The following is a 27,723-nucleotide window of genomic DNA, read 5'->3' as shown; positions in this document are numbered from 1 at the left end:
AATTTTACACGTGTGTAATGTGATCACTTAACCAGGCTATAACTGGTGATAAGCCCTGTAAATATCCAGAATTCCATAAACTATTTTATCTGTATTGAGATGTCAAAAATGTAAAAATTAATGTAATATGGGAGTTACGAAAAAAATACATTTCCTGAAAAGATATTTAGGATTATGATAATAGAGCTATTTTTCATCGTTAAAAAAAAAAAAGTAATATGGGAGAGTAGTGAATGTTACACAAGTCTTTGAATTGTTCATTTAAGCCAATGAAGACTCTAAGAAGCATATATGGCAAGAGTCTACAGGAAATAAGGAACAACAAGATAAGGGAAATATGTGAGATCGAAGATGTCGTTAGGTGGGGAAGGCTACGAAGGAGATAATGGTATGCGCATGTGAGGAGAATGAAAACATCCAGTCTCCCTCTCATTGCACTGTACGGCAACCCCAAGGTAGACAACTCCCGGGCAGACCACAATGTGATGGATCGACAGATGGAAATCGACATCGCAGGAGGCTGATCCCTCTTAAAACAGGTCACAAGGCCTACACCAAGCAGTAGAAGAAGAGCCATGGATTCGAGACATTTACCCTAACTAAACTAATCATATCGCTCACTCCTTTCAAGAACGTCATAATTAAAAAAAAACTGGATTTTTCAGGAGAACGTTTTTAAAGTTTAAAAATATAACACAATGTTTTAAAAATAAATATCAAGCCACTTTTTGAACTTTTTACTGTGCAACAGAACTTTTTAGGTAAAACCTGTAGGGTTTTTCTCCATTTGAAAAATATTTAGTATATTTTAAAAAATAATTAAACAATGCCTTTTCTTCAAAATGCAAAAACAACATTTTCTGCCCTGTAGCGGGTAAATATTAAGTTAAAAATATGCCACTTTGCTGGGATATAGTACATTTTCTGGGCATTCCGAAAACAAGCACAACTGAAAATTGACGATTTTTGATTAATGACGTTCTTGAAAGGAGTGTGTGATATATTACCATAATTCCAGGTAATATAAAGAGCAATAGAGAAAAGGATGATATACATGTTCCTTGGGGACCGAAAAATTAATGTTTGGATAAGGGAAAATACCAAGGTAACAGATGTGGCTCAAAATACACGGGCCAAGTGAAACTGGGCAGGTCACCTGGCACATATCGCTCACTCCTTTCAAGAACGTCATAAATCAAAAATCGTCAATTTTCAGTCGTGCATGTTTTCGGAATACCCAGATAATGTACTATATTCCAGCAAAAGAGGCATATTTTTGGCTTAATATTAACCCACTACAGGGCAGAAAGTGTTGTTTATGCATTTTGAAGAAAATGTATTATTTAATTATTTTTTCAAATAAGTAAATATTTTTCAAATGGAGAAAAAACCTTCAGGTTTTACTTAAAAAGATCTGTTGCACAGTAAAAAAATCAGTAAGTGGCTTGATATTTATTTTTAATACATTGCATTATATTTTTAAACTTTAAAAACGCTCTCTTGAAAAATCAAGTTTATTGATTTTCGACGTTCTTGAAAGGAGTGAGCGATATGTTTGCGGACAGATGGACAAAAAAGAAGAAGGAGAAGAAGATTTAAGTCAGGCAACTACCAGGTAAATTGAATTCATGAATGGTAGTTAAAGCGTAAACTTTTTAATTTACTAGTTAATCATATAACTTCCCGTATCTTGACCGTTCTTAATTGGTACACTAATGCCGCAAGTTCGAGAAACTTGGCCGTGATGTAACGAAGGTGTGAAGGTGTTCACAATAAGCACGAGAAGCTCACATGTTCTCAAGTCCCCTGGAATCGTCTCACCAAACACAATAGAATCCCATGTAATGTGTACTGGATGGAGTTCTACAACTCGAGCGTGTAGGGGAAGTCCGTCAGAAAATGTATTTTCTTTTTAACAAAATATCCGGCTCGGTTACTACAATAGAACATTTGTCTTTCTGAGTTTAATAAAACATAATTATTATTGGTCTGGATGTCTGTAATGTATTTTTCATATGTATATTTTCAAATGTATGATATATAAATATATACTCGTTTATATATTTATATATATATATATATATATATATATATATATATATATATATATATATATATATATATATATATATATATATATATATATATATATATATATATATATATATATATATATATATATATATATATATATATATATATATATATATATATATATATATATATATATATATATATATATATATATATATATATATATATATATATATATATATATATATACATATAAACACATGTATTTGTACAAAGATCTTCCGATAGGGTGAATAATTTTGTGCCAATCTGTACTGATTAGGTGAAACATAGGGTGAATAATTTTGTGCCAATAAGTACCGATGTTTTTTGGTTGCATTTTATTTATTTTTTTTTTTTAAATTTGGTTACAAAAGTATTTTTTTAAATTTTAAATTCATTTATAAGATATTTCTTCATTTACAATCTTAAAATTAATAACCCAGTTCTTTTCAATAAAGAGACAGATCTTTTTTGCTTGGAGAGGGACTGAAACTTGTTATTTATTGTTTGTTTGTTGATAATGTATTTTTTTATTTTTCTTTCGCAGATAACATGTATATAATTCTTGTAATTTATTTTTTAACGTTTTTATGAATTAATTTTTTTTATATCTGTATGAAGGTTATTGAAGTAAGCTTCCAAATATTTGAAGTTCTGTTCGAATTGTTTGTTTTTGCATTTTGGTATTGTAAAGTAATGTTTGTATCTCGAAGATGAATTTTTCTTTACATTTAAATATTTTTCACCCATAAATAGTTGGAGAATTGCTGTTTTTTTAATTGTTTCTACATATGAAAGAAATATTTTAGTTTTGCGTTTAAGTTATGTTTATTTGTATATTATTTTGAGAAATAAAAAGACTTTGTGTTTTGATCCACTCACATTTTTATAAATCAACTAGTTTCGGCAACAACCCGTTGCCCTCTTCAGGGTTTAATTTATGACTAAACGTTTTTATAAAAAAGAAACAGTGTACAAATTGTTGGGTTTCATAAGGATATTTAGTCATAAATTAAACCCTGAAGAGGGCAACAGGTTGTTGCTTTCTTCAGGTTGTTACCCGAAACTAGTTGGTTAGTAAAAATGTGAGTGGATCAAAACACAGAGTTTTTTTATTTTTCAAAATGATCCAAAAATTTAAGGCTTTCAATATTCAAAACATATGTTTATTTGATTTCCGAATTTTTTTCATCAATTCCAGAAAATAAGGCGTGTCCATCAAAGCCAGGCATACCCTGAGAGTTGAACCAGCTCAAGAATAGGTAGTCATGGCAAGTCGGATCTCGTACCATTGTTTGTCGGGAGACAGACAGAAGTTAGGGTCATAATGAAGTGCCATCCTGCGCCACCCTAGCCCCACTAGAGAGCTCCTGAATCTCGGCGTTAATTAATAAACCACCCTTACAAATGAGCCCGTAAGTGAATTTCCTAGTTGGATCTCGCCTAATTGAAAAAGGAAATTCATTCTTCAGCTCCAACTACGTAAGGCTCTCAGCAATGAAGAGCGTTGCTTGATTCTGGTCTGAGAAAAAAAACACTCAAAGGGATTTGTGTATTTTAGCGACCCTTAAAAATTTACCTCTAATATTTTCTGCTTTCTTCTTTAATATGAGAGAACTTAAAGTAAACACTAAAATCTCCAATCAAACCGGTTTTAGATTGAATAACATTTTTTTAGAAATTGTAACTACTTGAGTTTTTTTTAACGTAGAATTTTATACGAAAATGAAACCTTTCAATGTTTTGTAAAAGAATTGTAATACGTTTTTAAGAAATATAATGTTGCCAGATGTTATTTTGCTTACATATTAATTCTGGCGTTTTATATATTTAATTTTTTTATGCAATAAAACAACAACTTCATTGTTTTTTCCACATATATTTTATTTGACAATTGACCCGTGTTTTATCATCAGACTGCTGGAAGGCTAGATAAAATTAAAACAACAACAAAAAAATATGAGACGAATGTAGTTGGAAAAAGGAGTAGAAGATGACCGAGGAAATCTTGGCATGAGCAAGTATTGCAAGTACTTGAAAGTGAACAGATCAGGAGTCGAAACAATCAACGGGTACGTATGAGGAGATGAATGGATATGGAAGAAGCCAAGAATTTTTGCAATGACAGAGTCCTGTGGCGTTCTATTGCCACTGCGGGGAAGCAGTGTTATGTTATGCATGGTTAGTTAGGTAGTTTATAAAATCAACTTGATATGAATACATTACTCCTTAGTTGAGCTCAACCCAGAGAGTTTTTCGTGGTTTCCTCCCAGCAATGAGCAAATGCTGAGAATTTCCTGTTTGGCCCTCACTAGATGATTCCCCCTGTTCCACATATTTAATTAGCTAGAAGAAACAAAAATCCACTAAATGATCTTTAAACCTTGTACATGATAAGCAATATAAATAATAAATGCAATTCAAAAAAAGCCCAATCCAGAATCTACACGTGTGATGATGAGACACCTCAAGATGTCCCTCACCTGTTGATGCTTTGCCCCCTTTTCAGCTCTCAAGGACAACAGCTGGAGGCGCGTTGCATGAGACTGGGTGAGGACCTATCCATCGGATCCGTGATAGTTCATAAAGAACGTCACGAGAGGTGGTTTCATACATGGTAAAACTAGTGAAGAACATTGGTACTATAAACCAAGCTAGGACACAAAATGCCGAACCCTCTTCTAGTAGAGCGGAAGACCTGTAGATGACAGTCAGCAGTCCGGCTTCTCCTGAGGAGTGCAACGTGGTTTCCTCCTAGCGATGAGCAAATGCTTAGAAGTTCCTGATTGGATTAAATTTTCTGTCCTGCTCCCAACACAGTTAAAAATAAAACATTTTTTTTTGACATCTCGACATAGATGAAGAAGAATCTGGAAATCTGGGCATTTACAGGGCTTACGACCGTCATAGGCTGGTTTAAGTGATCACTTTACACGCCAGTAACATTCACCAATTCTACTCATGATTGACAACCACTCTATTCAAATTCTTGAAACTTCTAGAAATATTGATCAAACTCGAAACACAATGCTTGACTTCACTAGACTTTACTAGAGACATCTATGGTGGGATGTAAAATATAACTCCTGATTGGAGATTATCCAGATTTGTGAACAAGTATTTGGACACACTCAAAGTATTCTGTTTTAAGCTATACAAAACAATAATCATTTTAATGTTCTATATACCTTGTACATTAAAAGAAAGGTATGTATTTAATTTATTATTTCAGCATTCACTTTGTGGTGAGCAATGATGGAAATTTTAAAAGAAAAACAATCTTTTTTTACCACTTGTGTGATATTTATTTTATTATGACGACTAGTTTCGGAAGCTATGCTTCTATCTTAAGGCCTAAATATGAACTATATTTATATTTAGACTTGAAGATGGAAACATAGCTTCCGAAACAAGCCGTTTTAACAAAATAAATATAACTCAAGTGGTTAAAAAAATAATAGTTTTTCTTTTATAATTTTCAGGGAGGTAAATAATAAATGCAACTTTCATCTAAAAAAAACAGGATTTGCGAACTAAAATTTGGTCCTGTTGGTAAGGGATGTAGCGGAGACTGGAACATAATACTCTGGAAAGTGAATGCCTCCCAACTACGTATACCCATCCCCCAGAGAGAGAGAACGAAAATATTTTATTATTACTCCTCGAAAAATATGTAAATTTATGCTTTCTTAATGCCTAACTGATGCTAATACATTGGGATTTGTGGCAACCCTAAGTCTTGGATGAGGGCTGTAATTTCGGATTTGCATTCCTAGTCGATGTTATTCTTTATCCAGCCCTTAAATAGTCGGAAGAGGCGAGTAATAATAAATTTAAGAGGTCGTTACATTTAATCAAAATCTCATGCAATCGATTGATGACAGTTGCATTATTATATCCAGGATCCGAATTAAAAAGTCCGGATACAAACTGATGAGGTGTGCGTAGTTAGAAATAGAAACAAAAAAGACAGAGGAAAAATAGGCTTGAAGTATGTCAAAACTATAAAGTTGTCATTTTACATACAAGCACGTCAAAACTATATAATGCAATTGTTATTTTATATATATGTTTAAAGTATAAAATTGATATTTTACATACAGGCATGTCCTAACTATATAAAATAGTTGTTTTTTACATACAAATATGTCAAAACTATAAAGTTGTTATTTTAGATACAAGCATGTCAAAACTACATAATGTAGTTGTTATTTGATATACAAAATGGTCAAAACTATAAAATTGTAATTTTATATACAAACATGTCCAAACTATATTATGTAGTTGTTTTTTACATACATACAAATATGTCAAAACTATAAAGTTGTTATTTTAGATACAAGCATGCCAAAACTACATAATGTAGTTGTTATTTTATATACAAATATGTTTAAACTATAATGTTGGTATTTCACATACAAGTAGTTATTAAAGTGAAATAAGTATGAGTGATTTTACACTCTCAACATTTATTTAATATTACCCTGAAGCACGGGAGTGACCACCTTGCCTTCATGGAAGTAACAATCAAGATAACACTGTGTCAATATGATGCAGTGCTCTATGCACCATTAGAAGAAGAAAAAATATAAGAGTGAAAGCAGTTACTTATATAATATTAACCCCCCCTCCCCCCGGGAATCGTACCCGGGACCTCCAGTACGGTAGCCGAGCGTGCTGGCCATTACACTACGGAGGGGGACTCAAAAAAAGTATAACATATTAAAAATTATTTCCCGTCCCCGAAGAGAATCAAATACCGTCTTTTGATTTAACTTACGAAAGCAGATAAAAAAATCAATTCTAAATGCTTCTGCGGGCGATTTTTCGATCAATAACTAGAAAAATGCTTAGAATTCACCTTTAGGGATAATTCTCTCGAGTTTTATTAAGAGGGGTGTCCTGTGTCTTTTCGCTCACTCCTTTCAAGACCGTCATAAATAAAATAAAATGATTTTTTAAGAGAACGTTTTTAAAGTTTAAAAATATAATACAATGTATTAAAAATAGTTACCAAGCCACTTATTGAACGTTTTACTGTGCAACAGATCTTATAAGTAGATTTATATTATCCACTGACACTTCGTGATGGAATTGCATTTTTAATTTATTATTAGATTAAAACCAATATTTTTAGCTTTTCCACTTTTTTATTTGACCAGCGACCGGGTTTCGTCGTTACCGACATCATCAGACTGGTCATCAGAAGGGACCAGTCTGATGATGTCGGTAACGACGAAACCCGGTCGCTGGTCAAATAAAAAAGTGGAAAAGCTAAAAATATTGGTTTTAATCTAATAATAAATTAGATCTTATAAGGTTAAACCTGAAGGTTTTTTCTCTATTATAAAATATTTAGTATAATTAAAAAAATAATTAAACCTTTTCTTCAAAATGCAAAAACAACACTTTCCGCCCTGCAGCGGGTAAATATTAAGTTAAAAATATGCCTTTCTTGCTAGGATATAGTACATTTTCTGGGCATTCCGAAAACATGCACAACTGAAAATTGACGATTTTTCATTTATGACGTTCTTGAAAGGAGTGAGCGTTTTGTCTTCAACGCCGCATCTAAAAACAAATGTTTCTGCCTATTTACAGGGCTTACGACCCGTCATAGGCTGGTTTTAGTGAACAGTTTATACATTTATTCACCATTCTATTGAAGGATAAATACAACTTCCGAAATTATTATAGAGTGCTTTGTTAACTCTCGAATGCTCTGACTATTTAATTTTCCTTCGTATTAAAAATAATACGAAATGATTTATATTGTTTATTTTATAAAATAAAACAACTTTGTTTTAAACCACTTTTTTACTGATAGATTTTTTTCTCCAACCGGTTTCGACAAGAACCTTTGTCATCATCAGGGTTTAACATGTACGATATTATCGAAACCGGTTGGAGAAAAAATGTATCAATAAAAAAGTCGTTAAAAACAAAGTTGTTTTATTTAATAAAGTTTATTAAATGTGCCACAAAGTATTTGCGAAAAACATTGAAGAAAATATTGTTTATCTTGGCTGACACACCGGTCATGTTATTTTGATGAAATTTTAGTGTCTGATAATTTCATTAATCGATTTGGCAGTCACTTTGTGGAAAAAATGTATACATTTTTCTTTAATTTAGGTACTTGGTACTTGGTTAGTACCATTATTTCTTCAAATCTATTGTGATACGTTTTTCGAGGACACAACTCAAATTCTAAAAAACACTACTCTAAAATTAAGATTCAGTTTTACATACGGTGTTTGAAAATGATGCGGAATCCATCGAAACAGATGTCACAATATGTTTTAAGTAATAGTGGTATTTACCAAGTAAAACGAATAACATTTTGTTTGTCTAGTAAAACTTACAACAGTTATTTTGAAATAATTTTTTACATCTGATGAAAATCTAGATTTTGTGAGCAAGTATTTAGACACTCTCAAATTATTTTTTGACATCTTTTATATAAAAAAAATAATAAGAAAATAACTCCTGTAATTGGAGACGACCCAGATTTTGTGAACAAGTGTTTGGACACACTTAAAATGTTATAAATAATTAACTGGTCAAATTTATAAGCTAAAATAATAAAAATTAAAATGATGTTTTCTGGCATTTCTCGTGTATGTGATTATAATCCAGGATTCGCATTTCACATGCAAATTAAACAGTTTCTGCTATTGAGCCGCTTTTTTATTGAGAAAAGCTTCTTTTCATCTCACCAATAGATGTCTCTAGTGAAGTTCTAATGATTCAAGAATAATGTTTCAGAATTGGTTCATATATATAGAACTACCACACTATTCAAGAAATTGAGTAGTGTGGTTGTCAATAATGGGTAGAATTGGTGAATGTTACACGTGTGTAAAGTGATCACTTAAACTAACCTATGACGGTCGTTAGCCCCGTAAATGCCCAGACTTCCATATTTTTCTTCATCTTTGATGAGATGTCAAAAAATATTATATAAAAGTAAAACTTAAATTAAAAATGTCTGTTCATTTATTTATTTCCAAATATGTGCTTTGATGATTCTAGAAACCTGGTAAGGTTAGGTTAGGTTTGGTTATCTTAGTTAAAGTTAGGTAAGTTTCTTTGCAAATCGTATCATCACATTTGCAGCAATATTTATTTAGGAAGTCCTCGAGAAGGGATGTGGCTCCGATGGTTACCAGTTATGGGGGTTTCCATGGCGTAATATTTGTTATTCTATAGAATGTTAGCGTTGGGTCGTAATGGAAACGCACTAGCCGCCAGCAAATTAAACGCCGAGAATTCCAGTATACCGTGTGTTAATTATATTAATTGTATAATGTATGTTATTACTTCATCCGCCTCCGTGGTGTTATGGTTAGCGTGTCTACCTATCGTGCTGGAGGTCCCGAGTTCGATTATCAGGTGGGGGGGTGAAAATAATTATAAGAATATTTTGTTTATTAAAAGTATTGTTAACTATGTGGTGTATATATATATATATATATATATATATATATATATATATATATATATATATATATATATATATATATATATATATATATATATATATATATATAAATATATATATATATATATATATATATATATATATATATATATATATATATATATATATATATATATATATATATATATATATATATGTATATATATATTTATATATATATATATATATTTGTGTATATATATATATATATATATATATATATATATATATATATATATATATATATATATATATATATATATATATATATATAGCACTCTTTACCATTCATCGTTCACTTTGCGTGTTTTTTATATAGTTCTTTTGTCTTGTCTTCTTTCTCTCTTCCAAAATTTTATTTTTAAATCAATGTCAGACTGTAACAATTTCATTTTAATGAACTGATGATGGAATGGTTGTCAAGAATTAGTGTTTATTGAAGTGGTATTACACAAAGTGAACGATGAATACTTATATATATTTTATATAACTCTGGATTCGTCCCTGAAGTGCAGGAGTGGTCACCTTGCCTTCTTGTAAGTAACCATCAAGATAACACTGCGTCAATACGATGCTGTGCCATATGTACCATTGGGTGCGGATAAGGGTAATAAAGAGCAATGTTTTTAAGTAAATCTATGAGGATGGAAAAATAAATTATAGGGTTTGGTATATTATCAATTCGTGGGTATTATTGCATTTTTTACAAGACCTCTTTCAGAGCGAAGATTTGCTTTAAAAATTGAAACAAAATTATGAAGTGTAAAATAAATTTGTAACATTTTGAATGTGTCTAAATACTTGCTCACAAATCTGGAGTTAGAAATTATAGGAGTTATTTTTCATACGTATATATTTGATGCCATTTTTTGACATCTCAACATAGATACATATGTTGAGATGTAAAAAATAATCTGTTATATGTAAAACAATAAAGTTGAAAATTCATAATAATATTTTTTCTTAAATTTTTTTTCAAAAAAACAATATGTAAAATAAAGTCTCGGTTATTTATTTAAAAAAATAAATATAAAAACGTTTTTTAGGGAGCCGAATTGTAGACTTCCACCTTAATGCTATCCTTCGTTCAATATTTAGTTTGATACATATCTATTTGATTACATATTATGGCTGGATCGTGCCAAGAAAATGGAGAATTCTTTTTACATCCTTCCCCGTTTATTTCTTTTTCTCGATATTTATTAAGCCTCTTTTAGACATTGTCCACTTTTCGATTCTCTTCAAATTATAAAATCTTTACAAATAAAAAAAATACCAGCTCAAAAAATACAAATCATACGTCCTGTAAATACCTAGATTTTCATATTCTTCAACATTATTAGTTTAGCTATAAAAAGTAAATTGAACTAGACTTTTATTAGTCACGAACATCTTGTTCATTTTACAAATTATAAAAAATAAATTGGTTTTCTAAATTGAACATATTTACTGATAAGACTAAAATATATTGTGGAGACTAGTATGTAAGTATGTTCTCCAGCCGACGAGACTTGTACAAATTCATACATCCTATCTTATCTTAATGAAGTCATAAAAACGCAACTCAATCAATTTCATCACAAAACTTCAACACATTTCATCCTGATATTATTAATATTATCTTTTAAATCTCAAGGAAATGTAATGGCCGCCCACTTTACAAGCTCGAGATTTTCACTTTATAATACATTATATAAATGTAATTTACCTACTGTTGTTTTTCATTACAAAAAAAATAACAAATTTTATTTCTTCAGTATGTTATTAGGATAAAAATACGAGTTTATATTTACAACATTTTGAGTATGTCCAAATACATGTTTTTTTATTTATTTTTTTTCATTTTACGTTTTATTTTCATAAATTGATTTTAGTTTATAAAATAAATGTTTAAATGAAAAACTATTTTTTTGAGTATACTTAATTGTATTTTATCATTAAAAAACAAATTAAAATGAAAAAAAATTGCCAAAAAGTTCACATCCGTTTGAAAATGTCATAACAAGGAGAAACAATTGTCACATTTTTTGTGATTTTAATAATAAATTACCATTTCATGTACTCAATGTTTGATTTTGATATTATCATATTTAAAAAAAAAATTAACAGGTTTGTCGCAATTTCGAAGTATGTAGATTAGGAGGAAAAGGGTTATATTGTTTCTTCATATAATAAAAGAGTCTACGCGACTTCTTTTCATATAAATGGCACAGATAATTAGAACGAGCTCGGCGTTAAGAAGTTAGAAGCTACATTTCAGACAAACAACTCGGATATAATGTCCCCGGGGGTAGATAAACAGATATTTTGGTGGACTTAACTTATTCTCTTCTCACCCTCTACCCCTATCTAGGGGTGGAGACAGAGTTGTGCTGAGTTTGGTGATAAAACAACGCCCTTGAAATGGAAAAATAGCTCATGTGGAGAGCACCTTACCTAGATCAAAAATACTATAAAAATTAATAAAACTTTATAGAAAAAAAAAGATTTTTATAAAATTTTCGCTTTTGAAATTATAATGCATTAAACTTGCATGATGGAGACTATGGAAGAACAAAAGAGGTGTCGGAAGACTCTAAAAGAGATGACCCGATTACATAGTTGCTGTAGATTACATAGTTATGTATGATTACATAGTGTATGGAAAGAAAAGTTCTCTTGAGCCATAAATCCAACATAAATAGCTCAAGAGAACTCACATGTATAGTGTCATGAGATCAATGATACATTAAGAATTCCAAAAATTTTAGGAATGTGGTTGTCAATCATGGGTAAAAAGGCGAATGTTACACGAGTGTAAAGTGATCACTTAACCAGCCTTTGATAAGCCCTGTAAATACCCATATCTCCATATTTTTCTTCATCTTTGTGGAGATGTCAAAAACGTAAAATTTTATCCGGTAATTTACCGAATCATTATTTCTTAATATCTTTTTTGTGGCACTTGTTTCGATGCATTCAGCATCATTATCAAACACTGAACTTAATTTTACTCGTTAAATACCATGCGCTAAGAAATGAAGACTCTTGGGAGCTTACCCAGCAAGAGTCTACGAAATAGAATAAGGAACACCAGGATAAGACAAATATGCGAGATCGAACATGTCGTTTGGTGAGAAAGGCAAAGAAAACATTGGTATGCGCATGTTAGGAGAATGGAAAACTCAGTAAGGTATTATTTATTGTTTCTTGAATGTTTTAGCAGATACTTTGTGGCACATTTTATAAACTTAATATAATAAAACAACTTTTTTAACCACATTTTTTTTGTGTTAAGTGGTTAAAAACAAAGTTGTTTTATTTTATAAAGTTTTATTTATTGATTCGACATTAAGTTTGTGGAATGACAAGATGAGTTTTTTTTTAATCAAACACTTATAAAAATCCACTTAATGAGTTTTATTTTATTATACACGACTAGTTTCGAAAACTAACAGATTTTTTTATCAACAGGTGAAAATTAAAACTAACGAGCAAAATATATTTTGGGGTATATATACAGGTTTATAAGGTTATAAATAGAGGGGAGGATGGGGAGTTAAGGAACGGGAATTTTCGTAAAAGGAAACATGGATAATAATGGTGACGTATTTTGAAACAGCATATTATTAATTAACGTTTTATCATAATTTAAATTTAACCTTTATTTGTAACAGAGTGTAATAATTTTAGTATGTGCGAGTCAAATGAGTGATTTGTTTCCATTATATGAATTGCGAATTCCGATGTGTTTAATTAAAAAATAATAATAATAAAAAATACTCAGTAAGGTCACATAATTGTTATTTGTAATTATTTGTATGATGAAAAAAAATTGTTGAGTGAAATTTCATTTAATCGTAGGTATTGATTTTATTTATGATAGAAATAACAGATAAAAAAATGTATTTAAAAATAATAAAAAAGTGTTGCAATAAATGATCGGGTATATTATACATGTACATTATACGCAAGGTGTTCCCTTTGTTCGCCAGTTTCAAAACTTTCACGTCTCACAGGATATATTTCTACTGCTTTCTTTCAAATACAGTTACGTCTGTAAGAAAACAGAGTAACACGGATGCAGGATGCACCGTTCAGGAACCGGAAGTTTGGAAGGAAAAGTTATAGCCGTTTTTCCGTTGCGCCTACAACTTTCACCGCCGTTCAGCCCTCGACCCCTTATGCTGCACAGTTTAAAAGTTGCCCCCGGAAACAAATGCAGGAAGTTATGACTGCGAGTCAGAAGTCAGGACGAATAACACTGTGTTTGAAATAATTACGGATAAAACATCGGTTTGAATATAAATTACGAACGGAACGGAAAAAATAAATGGAATTAAACAACAAGTTAATTCTTAGCTCTGGCAGTGAATATTTAAAATCTATAGCTTCCACTACATTAACCTAAATTTGGAATATTTATTATTCTATAATACACAAACATAAGAAGTCTTTATACGAGTGTGTTACGGGCAATGTATACGGTGTTTATTTCCGGAGGTTTTATTTATAAACTGACAAAATTGTTTCTACATACTGTCTATTTGACAGTTGACAGTTGACTTTTAGTCAGTACATTTTACCGTTTCACAAATAATAGACTGAATGACCATCATGCGCGTCGTAAGTTCACTGAATGGGCCGAGAACAATATTCAGCTTGATCCTCTTTTAAAACGCAAAATTTTGTTCTCCGATGTTGCACATTTTTGGGTAGATGGCTATGTCAATAAGCAGAATTGCCGAATTTGGACTAGAAAAAGCCCAAAATCATTTGTCGAGACTCCCTTACTTCTATGAACAGTCACTGTTTGGTGTTCTTTATTGACAGGTGGAATCATAGGCCCATATTAAGGCGTTGCCGGCCAGAATGTTACGATCAATGGAGACCGCTACAGAACCATGATTACTGATTTCTTTGTACCTCGGTTGAATGGCATAGATATGACAGAGTTGAAGTTTCAACAGGATGGCGCAACACGCTGCACGGCGGGTGCCACCATCAATTTATTTCGGGAAATTCGAATTTGTATGTCTCTAAAATAACACCTTTTATATAATAAGGTATTCTTTAAAATGCCCAATTATTGTATAAATTATCATTTTAAAAATTCCCGATGGTATATGAATCTTGAAACCTTGAATCACTAAAATTTCACTAGAGACATCTATCTATTCGTGAGATGAAAAAAAACTTTTAATAAAGCAGAAACTCGTACATTTGTATGTGAGATCCGAATCCTGGATTATAATCACATACATGTGAAACGCTAGAAAACATCATTTTTTATTTTTTTTATTTATTATTTTAGCTTATAATTTGACCAATTAATTACAACAAGTATTAAGATTTGTTAACAAGGATTTGGACACACTCAAAATGTTGTAAATAATGTTTTCGCAATTTCGAAATTTAGGAGTATTTTTGATAAAGGTGAGATGATCATCACATGGGTGATATTTCCATTGTGGGCGTTATTATTTTAGCTTATAATTTGACCAATTAATTATTTACAACATTTTCAGTGTGTCCAAATACTTGTTTATTGTTGTCCAAATAATTGTTTATACCTGTAATAGTTACTCTGATTAGTACATGTCAGCTAGCGTGCTCGCCACTGCGCTATGAAACTTCTAACTTCATATATATAACGCGATATCATCACTCACCCGCTCGTTCCCCGGTTAATTTCCTCAGCCTCCCGCGTACCGGAAACCAAAGAACAACTCAAACTACACAACAGTCGCCAAATACACTGCGACGCCCAAACAACATGACGACTCGATCCCCTCGAATCCATGGACCGGCGGTAAAAAGTAAGTCAAGGCTTTGCGGGACTTGGGAGGATACGTTCTGTAATGTTTTCTACTCAGCACAGTCGCGGGACGAAGATTTATGAAGGAAGGTTTATTCGCTTCGAGGCGCCTGTGATATAGGCAAGCGGTATAGCATTTAAGCTAATTTTATTATTTACGACAAAGCTCTCGATGTGGTCTGGTGACTGAGTAACTGACTTCTAAACTAACAAAGCTATTTAGTCCTATTGTAGATATTATCCTTATTTTTTGCTGTTACTTTACATATGTAGGAAAGCTCTGAATTGTAAATCAAAAATATATTTTTTTCTTCTTTATTTTAAATTCTTTTACATTTCACAATATATTATAATTACAAGTATATAAAAATATACAATATTATTGCAACAAAAGATCTCAAAAAGGCATGGCCTGTGTGTGGGTACATATTTTATTTAAGGTTGAAATGAAAGGGCACTGGTAAGAATTAGAAGATATTAGAAATATTAGAAATGCGCTCCCTCAGAAGAATGTGTGGAAAATCATAGTATGACAGAATTAAAAACGACGATATACGAAAGGAATATAAGGCTGAACGAGGAATAATTGAAAAGATTAGGAAGAGTTCTTTGCGGTGGTATGGACATGTGGAGCGAATGGATAGCGAGAGAATGACTAAGAAAATATATGTGGCGAATGTGAGAGGAAAAACAGAACGTGGACGACCGAAAAAGACGTGGCACGATCAGATCAATCAGAACCTAAAATCTGGCGGTGTCAAAAGTCTGCGTAATCGGAGGGCATGTATGACTAGATGTATGGATGTGAAGGAGGCGAGGAGTGTATGTCAGGACAGAAGAGTGTGGCGTTCCATCCTCTCTGCCTAACCCTGCGGGGAAACGGCGTGATGGTAGTAGTAGTAGTAGTAGTAGAAATAAAATTAGATTGAAAGTGCTAATATAAACACAAACATTTGATTTTAACATAAAATAAAACAATCAAAAAGATGAAAATGAAATAAATTACCAAAGATGTACTATACGACTATATTAAATTATATTAAGAAAAAAAAAATGGATACATTTATATTCGAATTAATATTTTATGACATATAGGCAGAAAAGCAGTGTTTTTTGATATCTCATCAAAGATGAAGAAGAATATGGAAGTCTGGGCATTTACGGGGCTTACGACCGTCATAGGCTGGTTTGAGTGATCACTAAATATCAAAAAATAATGTGAAAATAACTCCTATAATTGGAGATAATCCAGATTTTGTGAACAAGTATTTGGACACACTCAAAATGTTGTAAAGAAAAGCAGTGACTTACTAACCCGCGTGACATATAAAAACGCAACCAGTACTTACCCTACCTTACTAAATAGTACCAACTTTAGCTAACCTCCTATATCTACTGCCTACCATAATAAGTATTACCGACACTGATAACATATGCAATCAAAATAATGCATTAACTATACTTGAACATAATATATTTATTTACAACATTTTGAGTGTGTTGTCCGCCTCCATAGTGTAATGGTCAGCACGCTCGACTATCATTCTGGAGGTCCCGGGTTCGATTCCCAGGGGGGGGTCAAATAAATATAAGTGATTTTTTCACTCTAATATTTATTCAATATCACCCTGGACTGGTACCTGAAGCGAATGGCTGATCACCTTTCCTTCATGTGTTAACGATCAAGATAACACTGCGTTTATATGCAGTGCCCTATGCACCATTGGAGTGCGGATAAGGGTTTGATGATGATGATGATGAGTGTGTCCAAATACTTGTTCACAAATCTGGATTATCTCCAATTATTATACGAGTTATTTTCAAAGATTAAAGAAAACACTTCGTTTTTTACCACTTGAGTTTTATTATAGACTACATGTTTCAGAAGTTAATCTTCCATCATTCAGGTCTGTATAATAACAGTCTGTTATTATACAGACCTGAATGATGGAAGTTTAACTTCTGAAACATGTTGTCTATAATAAAACTCAAGTGGTAAAAAACGAAGTGTTTTCTTTAATCATTGTAACATGTCTTACCACAAAGTAAATGCCGAAACAATAAATGAGTTATTTTCATATTATTTTTTTACATCTCATCAAAAATCATTGTCAGCCCCGTAAATGTCCATCTCATCAATCTTAGATAAAGGCAACACATACAATATCACCAAAGAAATAACTTTTTTTTAATAATTTTGAATAAAAATTCTTTCTCAAAATTAAAAATTCTTTTGGGAATTTTAAGTACTTGAAATATTATATCTCTTTATCATACGTAGGTACAATACAAAAATGAATGTAACAATAAGTGGATTATACTTTGAAAAATAACCAAAGTATTTTTTCTCTTTGTTAAAATTGAAATGTAATAATTTGAACGGCTACCTTTAGGATTCTGAAAACATCAAAGGCCTGAAAATATGACTGAAATATTCTCAGGACGCGAAAAGAAAAATGAATTATTACATTTCAGTTTGTTCAGTAAACGGTGTAAAACATATCTCAAAAAAATTCATTAAAAACGTTTTTCAAATTGCAATACATTTTCATTATTTATTTTTTTAATTATTAGTATTTTAATACCGTTTCGTCGATTAAATAATTATTGAATATAAGTTCTTAAAAAACGATTATTTAGTAATGAAGCTTTCTATTTTTTTAAATAATTGATTTGGTGTTTAATTTGTAGAACTCCATTTAAATTTATGTATTAATCGTTAAATCAAACACAGATTTTTTGAGTCTACTAAGTTGTATTTTATTGTTAAAATAAATATTCGTAAAAATTAATATTGTGACAATTACTTATGGCATTTTCAAACAAAAAAATTGTCACAGTATTAATTTTATATTAATTCATAAATTGTAACAATTAATTGATAAATTGTAGCTTTCAGTAGTACATGAATTGTAATCATAAATGCCCTGCCTTCACGTAATAAACGATTAAGAAAACATTGATGCTTTGCAGTGCTCTATGCACCATTGGGTGCAGATATAGGTGAGAAGAGGAAACAGAACAATACAAATACTTTGTTTTTTGATCCACTCACATTTTTATTACCAACTAGTTTATGTTTATTCATAAATTGAGCCCTGAAGAGGGTAACTGGTTGTTGCCGAAACTAGTTGGTTGTTAATAAAAATGTGAGTGGATCAAAAAACTTTATATATATATATATATATATATATATATATATATATATATATATATATATATATATATATATATATATATATATATATATATATATATATATATATATATATATTCATTTCTCAAAATAATGCATCAATATGATCCACAAAGTTAATAATAATAAAATAATAATAAAACCCTTATCCGCACCCCAATGGTGCATAGGGCACTGCGTTATATAAACGCAGTGTTATCTTGATCGTTTACACATGAAGGAAAGGTGATCAACCCTCCGCTTCAGGTACCAGTCCAGGGTAATATTGAATAAATATTACAGTGAAAAAATAACTTATATTTATTTTACCCCCCTTGGGAATCGAACCCGGGACCTCCAGAACGGTAGCCGAGCGAGCTGACCATTACACTACGGAGGCGACAAAAGTCCACTAAGTTAATGCTTTCAATATTCAAAACAGAATAATACACTTTAATTATTAGAAAAAACACACAAAAATCTTTTGTTCGCGGTGATTGCAAAGTTCATTAAAGATTGTCAAACTGTGGATGAATTCCTTTTGACTGTTCCATTTCTTGCAAAGTTTGAGGAGGTTTAACTTAAGCGCATTCTCAGTGGAACTTTAAATTACTTTGCTTCGAATAGTGCGACTTTATGAAAATGTACTTTGAGGACTTAATAATCGAAAATTCATCGTTTTAAACCTTTCTCGGCGTCCTCCCAGTTTTCAAATGAAAAACATTATTTAATCTTTCCCTTACCGTGCTAAAAACTTCCGCATGCACCGGTGATATGTCGCTCAGTCTTTTCAACAACGTCATATATCAAAAATCGTCAATTCTCAGTGTTTTCGGAGTGCCTAGAAAATGTACTACATCCCAGCAAAAGCAGTATATTTTTAACTTAATATTTACCCGCTACAGGGCAGAAAGTGTTGTTTTTCATTTTGAAGAAAAATATTGTTTAATTTTTTTAAATATACTAAATAGTTTTCAAGTTGAGAAAAAACACTCAGTTTTAACCTAAAACGATCTGTTGCCCAGCAAAAAGTTCAATAAGTGGCTTGATATTTATTTTTAATACATTTTATTGCATTTTTAAACATTAAAAACGATCTCCTGAAAAATCATGTTTTTTGATATATTAATAACGTTGTTAGAAGGAGTGGGCGATGTATTATATTTTGTACACTATATGCTTCGCAGTCGAGCAACTACCCGACAGGCGCCGTGGCGTAGTTGGGTATACGCTTGACTGCGAAAATGGCGTTGCGGGTTGGATTCCCGCCAATTGCAAAATGAATTCTTTGAATATTTACTTTCAATTGGTCCGGATATTTGTAATGTAGTTTTCACATCTACCTTCCATTTCCTTGCGATCCTACCTGTAGAGAAGCCTCTAAGATAGAGGTTATTCCTTTGCGGGTTATTCCTTTCAAGAAAATTTAAAAAATGTGGTTTAAAAATGGGAAAAATATGAATATTCCTAAATGTTGCTTTTATCGACCATGGATGGAGTTGAAATGTAACAATTATGTAATGTTACCTACCTCTGGTAAGTATCTGAAAGCGAGAAAAAAATGCAATAGCTGGCGTAGCGACACGACCACTGCGTAAGACGATCTGCGCACTTCTGCAGTAGTATACTGTATACTGGCGCAGTTAAAACGCCACAATATGCGCGTATACACAAAGCACACGTGTACACTGAGAAACGTTTGTGTATTGGTGATTTTATCTTCGATTTTATCACTATTTTTTTTATTTCCGTCGCTCCAAATGAATAACTTTATATTAAAATACTTTCATGTAATTACGTTATCATATTACAGAGAAATACAAAAATTCTGAGTCCATATCTTGTATTTCATGTTGATATTCTCATTTTAAATGTCGAGTTGTAGTCAATACATATCACCGGGAGGGGAAAGTTAATATGCAAATTTACGATAAAGGCAAGAAATAATGTACGTAAGTACTTCGGGCTTTTGATAGTTTAAAATGTTTAAGTTATCGGAACATAACGAAGTGTTTGTACTGATGTAGCACTGGAGCCTGAAGCTCTAACGTCTGACGCAAAAAATAATATTAACTTTCGAATTAAATTAATAACTTAATCACGATTTGTATAATTGATCTAAAATCTGTTCATGTTCATTGCAATGGACACTTTAAATCTGATTTTTTGCTTGAGTATTGAGCCGCAAGTAATTTTGGTTACTTAATACTTAACTCTCAAGTAAGTGGAACGATATTTCAGTCGCAAGACAATCGTATGCTCGTACTTCAGTCGGAAGCAAGTAAAGTTATACCGAACAGAAGTTATTACGTTATATGCTAATGCTTCAATCAGCATAATTCCCCCATGAAAGATCAGTTAGCAAATATCCTGACAAATTTATGCACATACATTTCTGCCAAGTCGAGGACCCGAGATTAATTTCTCGTAAAAGATAGTTTTTGACAATTTTCGTTCAAAATGAGATACTGATTTTATTCACCTACGAATGTTATATAGAGATACAGTGGAACCTTTCATAACGAGCACCTCACATAACTAGTAATTCGCATAACGAGTAAAAAATGTAATAATGTTGCTCTCTTAGCAAGCAAATTTTCGCATAACAAGTTTCAGAGAGAGGGAAAGTCCGTTTTTCACATTTACTTGTGAACCGGGACTTCAGCCCAATACAAACCAAAAAATGTTTTGCTGAACGAGTATGATTCTGGAACAAATTATGCTCATTGTGAACTGATGGCAGCCCCATCTGTCGAAGTTACATATGTTTTAAAATTTTATCAACAAACGAAAGGATTCTTACAACAGCTTATATATATATATAAATATATATATATATATATATATATATATATATATATATATATATATATATATATATATATATATATATATATATATATATATATATATATATATATATATATATATATATATATATATATATATATATATATATATATATATATATATATATATATATATATATATATATATATATATATATATATATATATATATATATATACATATATATATATATATATATATATATATATATATATATATATATATATATATATATATATGTATATATATATATATATATATATATATATATATATATATATATATATATATATATATATATATATATATATATATATATATATATATATATATATATCCTAACAAACATATTCAGTTCGTATCTTCGGATTTTGAGCGTAAAAGACGTGTTTCGTTTTTTAAATGAAGGTAATTTTTGTATATATTTTTTGTCTTCCAATAAATCATTTTTACACAGCCAAGTTTCCCAAAACAGCTCCAATAAATAATCACTTGTGTTTCCTGAAAATATATGTAGGGTAAAATAACGACAAAGTAAAGTATAAGAAACAAAATTTCAACAGCCCTCAACGTTTATGGTTGTGGAATAAAGTAAAAATTTATAACGGAAATGAAACAATATTTCTCTGTATAGAGATTACATGCTGTATACATCGGGTTTAACAGTATTATTTATTATAGGTGTCTCAACTTGAGATTAAACATCTATTGTTTTTATACGAATGAAGATGGAAGCATATCTGGTTTTATTATTTAGCATTTGGCTTGTTTAGTTATTTATTTTTATTTATACGAAGTCTTGATTTACTCGTATTTTATTTGTATAAAACAATATTTCTCCATATAGAGATTATATGCTGTATCCATCGGCTTTAACAGTATTATTATTTATTTTAGGTGTCTCATCTGGCGATGAAACATCTATCGATTTTATACGAAAGAAGATGCTCAGACTTCCAAAGTCAAATGCTAGATAACCTGGCATTTGACAAGCTTATTTATTTTATTTTTATTCATTTGAAGCCATGACTTTTTATAAATAATTTTTTACACTTTGGCATCTTAACATACGTGAATATCTAAATTTAGGTATTTAATGGGCTTATTATCTATCACTTCTACTACTACTACCATCACGCCGCTATCCCCCAAGGGTAAGAAGAAAGGATAGAACGCCAAACTCTTCTGTCCTGACATACACTCCTCGCTTCCTTCACATCCATACATCTAGTCATACATGCCCTCCGATTAGGCAGACTTTTGACACCACCAGATTTAAGTTTCTGATTGATCTAATCGTGCCAAGTCTTTTTGAGCATTCTTCGTTCTGTTCTCCTGCTCACTTTCGCATATTATATATCAAAGGTTAAGTGATCACTTTACATACGTGCATCATTCACCATTCTACCCATGATTGACAACCACACTACCCAACATTATATACATCAACTCATACAAAAATTATTAATCTCATGACACTGTATAATGATTCGTACTCAAAATTTACGACTCTACCCATGATTTTAACAACCAAATTGTTCTATTTTTTTTTAACATCCTTAAAAACTAAATGGTCTTCAAGATTTATCAACACACTCCATCCTCGATATGAACAGATTTTGAAATATAGGTTGCAATAATATTTTTGATCTAGTATTGACTCCTGCCTCATCATTCTTATCAATTGGCAACAGCTGCCAGTTGACAGCTGCTGTCAAAAGAAATATTCGAATTGCCATATTTTACCTTTTCTCTATCTATCAAAATCAAAATAAGTTATGTGTGTTTCATCATTCTATTTTTCATTAATGAATTCAAGGCCCTTCTACAACAAAAAATATTTTATTAAAATTAAACACTTGAATAATCCACTTAATCGAGTTTTATTTTTATTTACGACTAATTTCGAAAACGACAATTGTTTTCATCTTCTGGTACATATTAAAACTAACGAATAAAAATATATTTAGGTGTATATATAGGTTAATAAATATAGGTAGGGGGGTTAAGGAACAACATTTTTTGAAAAAGGAAACGTTGATAATAATGGTGACGTATTTTGAAACAGTATATTATTAATTATTGTTTTATCTGAATTTAAATTTTTATGTATTTCTAAATTTTCTAAATTATTCATGACTTGACTTATTTGTAACAGAGTGTAATAATTTAAGCGTATGAGAGTCAAATGAGTGGTTAGTTTCCATGATATGATTTGCAAATTCCGAAAAATAATTACTTGTTAGTCCACGACGATGTTCTCTAATTCTAAAACTTAGACTTCTCGCAGTTTGGCCAATAATTTTTTTTATTGCAGTCACAAGTGTTTAATTTTAATAAAATAATCATGTCATTCCACAAAGTTAACGCCGAATCAATAAATAATACAAAAAATATTGTTTACTTTATTTGGTGACTTTTATTTTTTGGGTTAGTTTTACATTATTCAACATTTAAATGCACTTATGTTTTAAATAAATTAACAAGTGTTTAAGAAAGTAAATGTGATTTTCATTGCAAAGCAGTTTTCTGAAGAGTACAAAGAGCAGATTAAAAGTTTAATTTTAAAGTAAAATGAAAATAAACAAAACATGTGTTCGACCAATAGCCACTTATGGGATTGAGGCAAGAGCAGATACTTCCAGAACAAAATCTCGACTTCGAACCTCCGAGATGAAGACTCTCTGATCCATAACCGGAAACACATTGCGAAACCGAGTAAGAAATACCGACATCCGGAGCATGTGTAAGACGGAGGATATCGTGAGGTGGGGACGACAACGAAGGCGATACTGGAATGAACATATAAAAAAATAATGTCAAAAGACAGACTTCCACGTATCGCCCTTCAAGGTAACCCTGAAGGACGCAGACCCCCAGGCAGACCTCCGAAAAGATGGAAAGACAGCTGAGAGTCAACATCCCAAGAGCGACATGCGGAGGCACAAACAAATCCCTAGGATCTACAAAAAGAAGAAGAAGTTATATAGTCTCAAAATGAAGTTTATGACTTCAGAGATATAAATAACATTCATATTTGTTAGGACATCTACGTTTAAATTAAAAATGCAACCACAAAGTGACTGCGAAATCAATAAGTAATAATTTGAGAAAATAATCAGTTAAAATATTTACCAAAAAACGCATTTTTATTCAAATAGAAAACATGGTTCCGTTAATTGAAAAACCTTTTTTCTTTTCTTATTTACTGGTGAACTTTGTATCCGAAAGCTGTAAGAGATAAAATTAATTAGACATGGGAGGTAGCGATACGGATAATGCTGTGAATTGAGAAAATGGTCCGGCATTCACGAAAAGTAATCAAGGTAGTGTATCAAACAGAATTCTATAAGGAGTTTTTTTTCTTCCTTTTCTGGGGTCTAAACTCAAGTCCTGCGCCTCTACTCAGAATGCGACATTTTTCCAATCACATCAAGTTAAACGATTTCAGCGCCGTTGGAAGTAAAATTATGGCGTTGGCGTTGCTTGAAATGAAGTTATACCATACGAAAGTATTAGTGAATCGAACGCTGTTATATTGTCATATTATTTTTTGTATCCAAATTTAAGATATTCATAATATTTTGAACTTTAAATCGTACATGAAAATTTGGACCTCTTATCAAGATTTTTGTAGACCACTTAACAGAGACTAAGTAGTAATTGAGAGAACAATTTGGAAGTCTGGTCATTTAAAAGCATGTAAAAGCTGCAGAAAATAGAAAAATTTACGCATTTGAAATATATCGTTTGAAACGCGTACTCTGAATTCCATGGACAGATAGACGCACCAACGAGTCCATTCGTCAGGAGTTGCACTTGGATGACTTGACTCTGGCCATGACGGATTCTTCAGTTCTTAAGACACGTTGCGCGTGACAATGAGAACGTGGAACGCCTGATTGTGATTGGTAGTATGGAAGGGAAGAGAGGGAGAAGGATATCCTCCACACGATGGACCGATTAAGTCAAGATAGCAGCAGGCACCTCGGTGGTTGGAGCGCTACATGCAACACAGTCAAGGGATAATTGGAGAAGAGTCATTGCTTCGACAAGGGTCAGAAATCTCAGTAATGAGGAGTAAGGCGGAGAAGAAACTAATAGCAATATCATATTAGATTTGAATTCAGCTCACCAAAATCTATTTACGTGATAGTAATACAAAATTTGCAATTTCTAAATAAACCGATCAGGTATGCCAAATATCAGATAATGCCGGATATGCCGATCAACCGATCGGGTATGCCAAATACCTGCAATATGCAAATGCAAAAAACCGATCAGGTATGCCAAATACTTGAAAGTGGTCAGGTTAGGAGTCGTAACAATCGGCGGGTATGTATGAGGAGATGCATGAACGTGGAAGAGGCGAAGAATGTTTGCAAAGACAGAGTGGTGTGGCGTTCTATTCTCTCTGCCTACCCCTGCGGGGAAGCGGTGTGATGGTTAGTTAGTTAGTTAGTTAGCAATTTCTAAAATTTAAAAAAAAATGTCAAATTTAATTAAAGTTATCAAATAGAAAACACCAAAGTGTGCTTAAGATACGCGATGAAATATGTATTCCAATTCAAGAATACGACTCCCGATGGGGAATTAATAGATGTCTTTGAAAGATAAGGGAATCAATAATGAGTCCAGTAAGGATAAAATTAAGAAGGCGCAATAATTAACTGGCGGTGAAATAACCGGAAAATTGCCCGAAGGAGACTCGCCACTGAAAAGGGACTTTTTATTGTTCTCCTTTGGACGATTTTCTTCTAAGTTACAACACAAACAAAAAATGGTAGTTTTCTATTGTACATATAAATGAATTTCGATTAGACGGTTTCCAGGCAAAATTCAATTAAAATGAACTAGAATTGTGAACATCATTATTAGAACATTGAAACAAATTAACCTTTTTTGCATCTCAAATGCGGATGTATTATTAAATTACATTTATGGGCTGATTTTCAATTTAACGAGATTCTCTAAAACGCTTTTCATTTTATAGTCAGCTGACGACAACGAGTGTATGCCTTTTTTGTGTGGTGCATTTAAATGTTCGATGTATTGGGAGAATATAAATTTTTTATTCAATATGTATCAGGAATAATTAACGAAGTGTTTAATGAATGTCACTAATAAATTTTCCTTCTTTTAATCTTATAAATAAATAAAATTAAATGTGCCAATTAGTTTTCAATGATAAGGTGAGAAAAGCATTTTACTAAGCAGAAACTTTTTCATTTGTATGTAAAGTCCGAATCTTGGATTATATTCACATACTCGAAAAACGCTAGAAAATACCCTTTTCAATTTATTTTTAGCTTCTCTCATCCCGTCGTAGATGTCTCCTGTGAAATTCTAATTAATTCAAACAGTTTGTTTCGAAATTAATCTATATAATTAGAAGTTCCGAGAATGATTAGTGTAGTTGTCAATCATGGGTAGAATTAGTGAATGTTACAGTGTGTAAAATGATCACTTAAACCAGTCCATGACGGTCGTAAGCTCTGTAAATGCCCAGACTTGCATAATTTTCTTCATCTTTGTTGGGATATCAAAAAAAATACAAATAACTCAATATTTGGAGATAATTCAGAATTGTGGACACACTCAAAATGTTGTAAATTTATTGTTTAAATTAAATTACAAGATGTTCTCATCGGGTCATCTTTGTAAACATTCCACCCTGTTTCCACCCCAGGTCACTGCCCTATAGGGTGAATGGTGTAAGAGTAATAGCGACCCCACAAATTGCAAGTGACCTCTCTTGAATATCAACCCCTCAACACAGGAAACCCGTACAACTCGCTATTTAAGTATAAACATAACACATTCATATTTATGATTATTCTCACTTTACCTATATGGTATGTATATATATATATATATATATATATATATATATATATATATATATATATATATATATATATATATATATATATATATATATATATATATATATATATTATGTATGTATATATATATATATATATATATATACAATATATACATATGTGTGTATGTGGGTAAAAAAAACGAATGGCTTATTTTCAACGTCTAAACAGGCGCCATGGCATAGTTCCACTATATTTTGAGTGCATATTTGCTCACAAATCTGGGTTTTCTCCGCTTGGAAATTGAAGTGTTTTTTTTAGAGAACAAATGTTGAATGTTAAAATGAGATAAATATTACCACTAAACGACTGCCGACCAATAAATGATAATATATTTTCTGTAAAAACTATATTTATAGGATTTTACTTGGGGTTTTGCCAGTACCCCCTACGGAACACGCGGATTGTTTTTTTTTATTCCGTACTAGAAAGGTTCAATATTTTTTTGTATAAAATA

General features: G+C 31.3%; 1 long non-coding RNA gene across 1 annotated transcript in view; it reads right to left on the bottom strand.

The window, feature by feature from the left end:
* The window catches only part of LOC148302899 (uncharacterized), a 113,442-nt gene that overhangs the window by 54,271 nt on the left and 31,448 nt on the right, over positions 1-27,723 (bottom strand). The gene's annotated exons all lie outside the window — the stretch shown is intronic.

This window comes from Brachycentrus maculatus, unplaced genomic scaffold (assembly GCF_059751285.1).
Source record: "Brachycentrus maculatus isolate JH-2025_06_01 unplaced genomic scaffold, ASM5975128v1 h1tg000400l, whole genome shotgun sequence".
NCBI lineage: Eukaryota > Metazoa > Arthropoda > Insecta > Trichoptera > Brachycentridae > Brachycentrus > Brachycentrus maculatus.
Note: the sequence above shows the minus strand (reverse complement) of the source record. Positions and strands in the feature narration are given on the sequence as shown.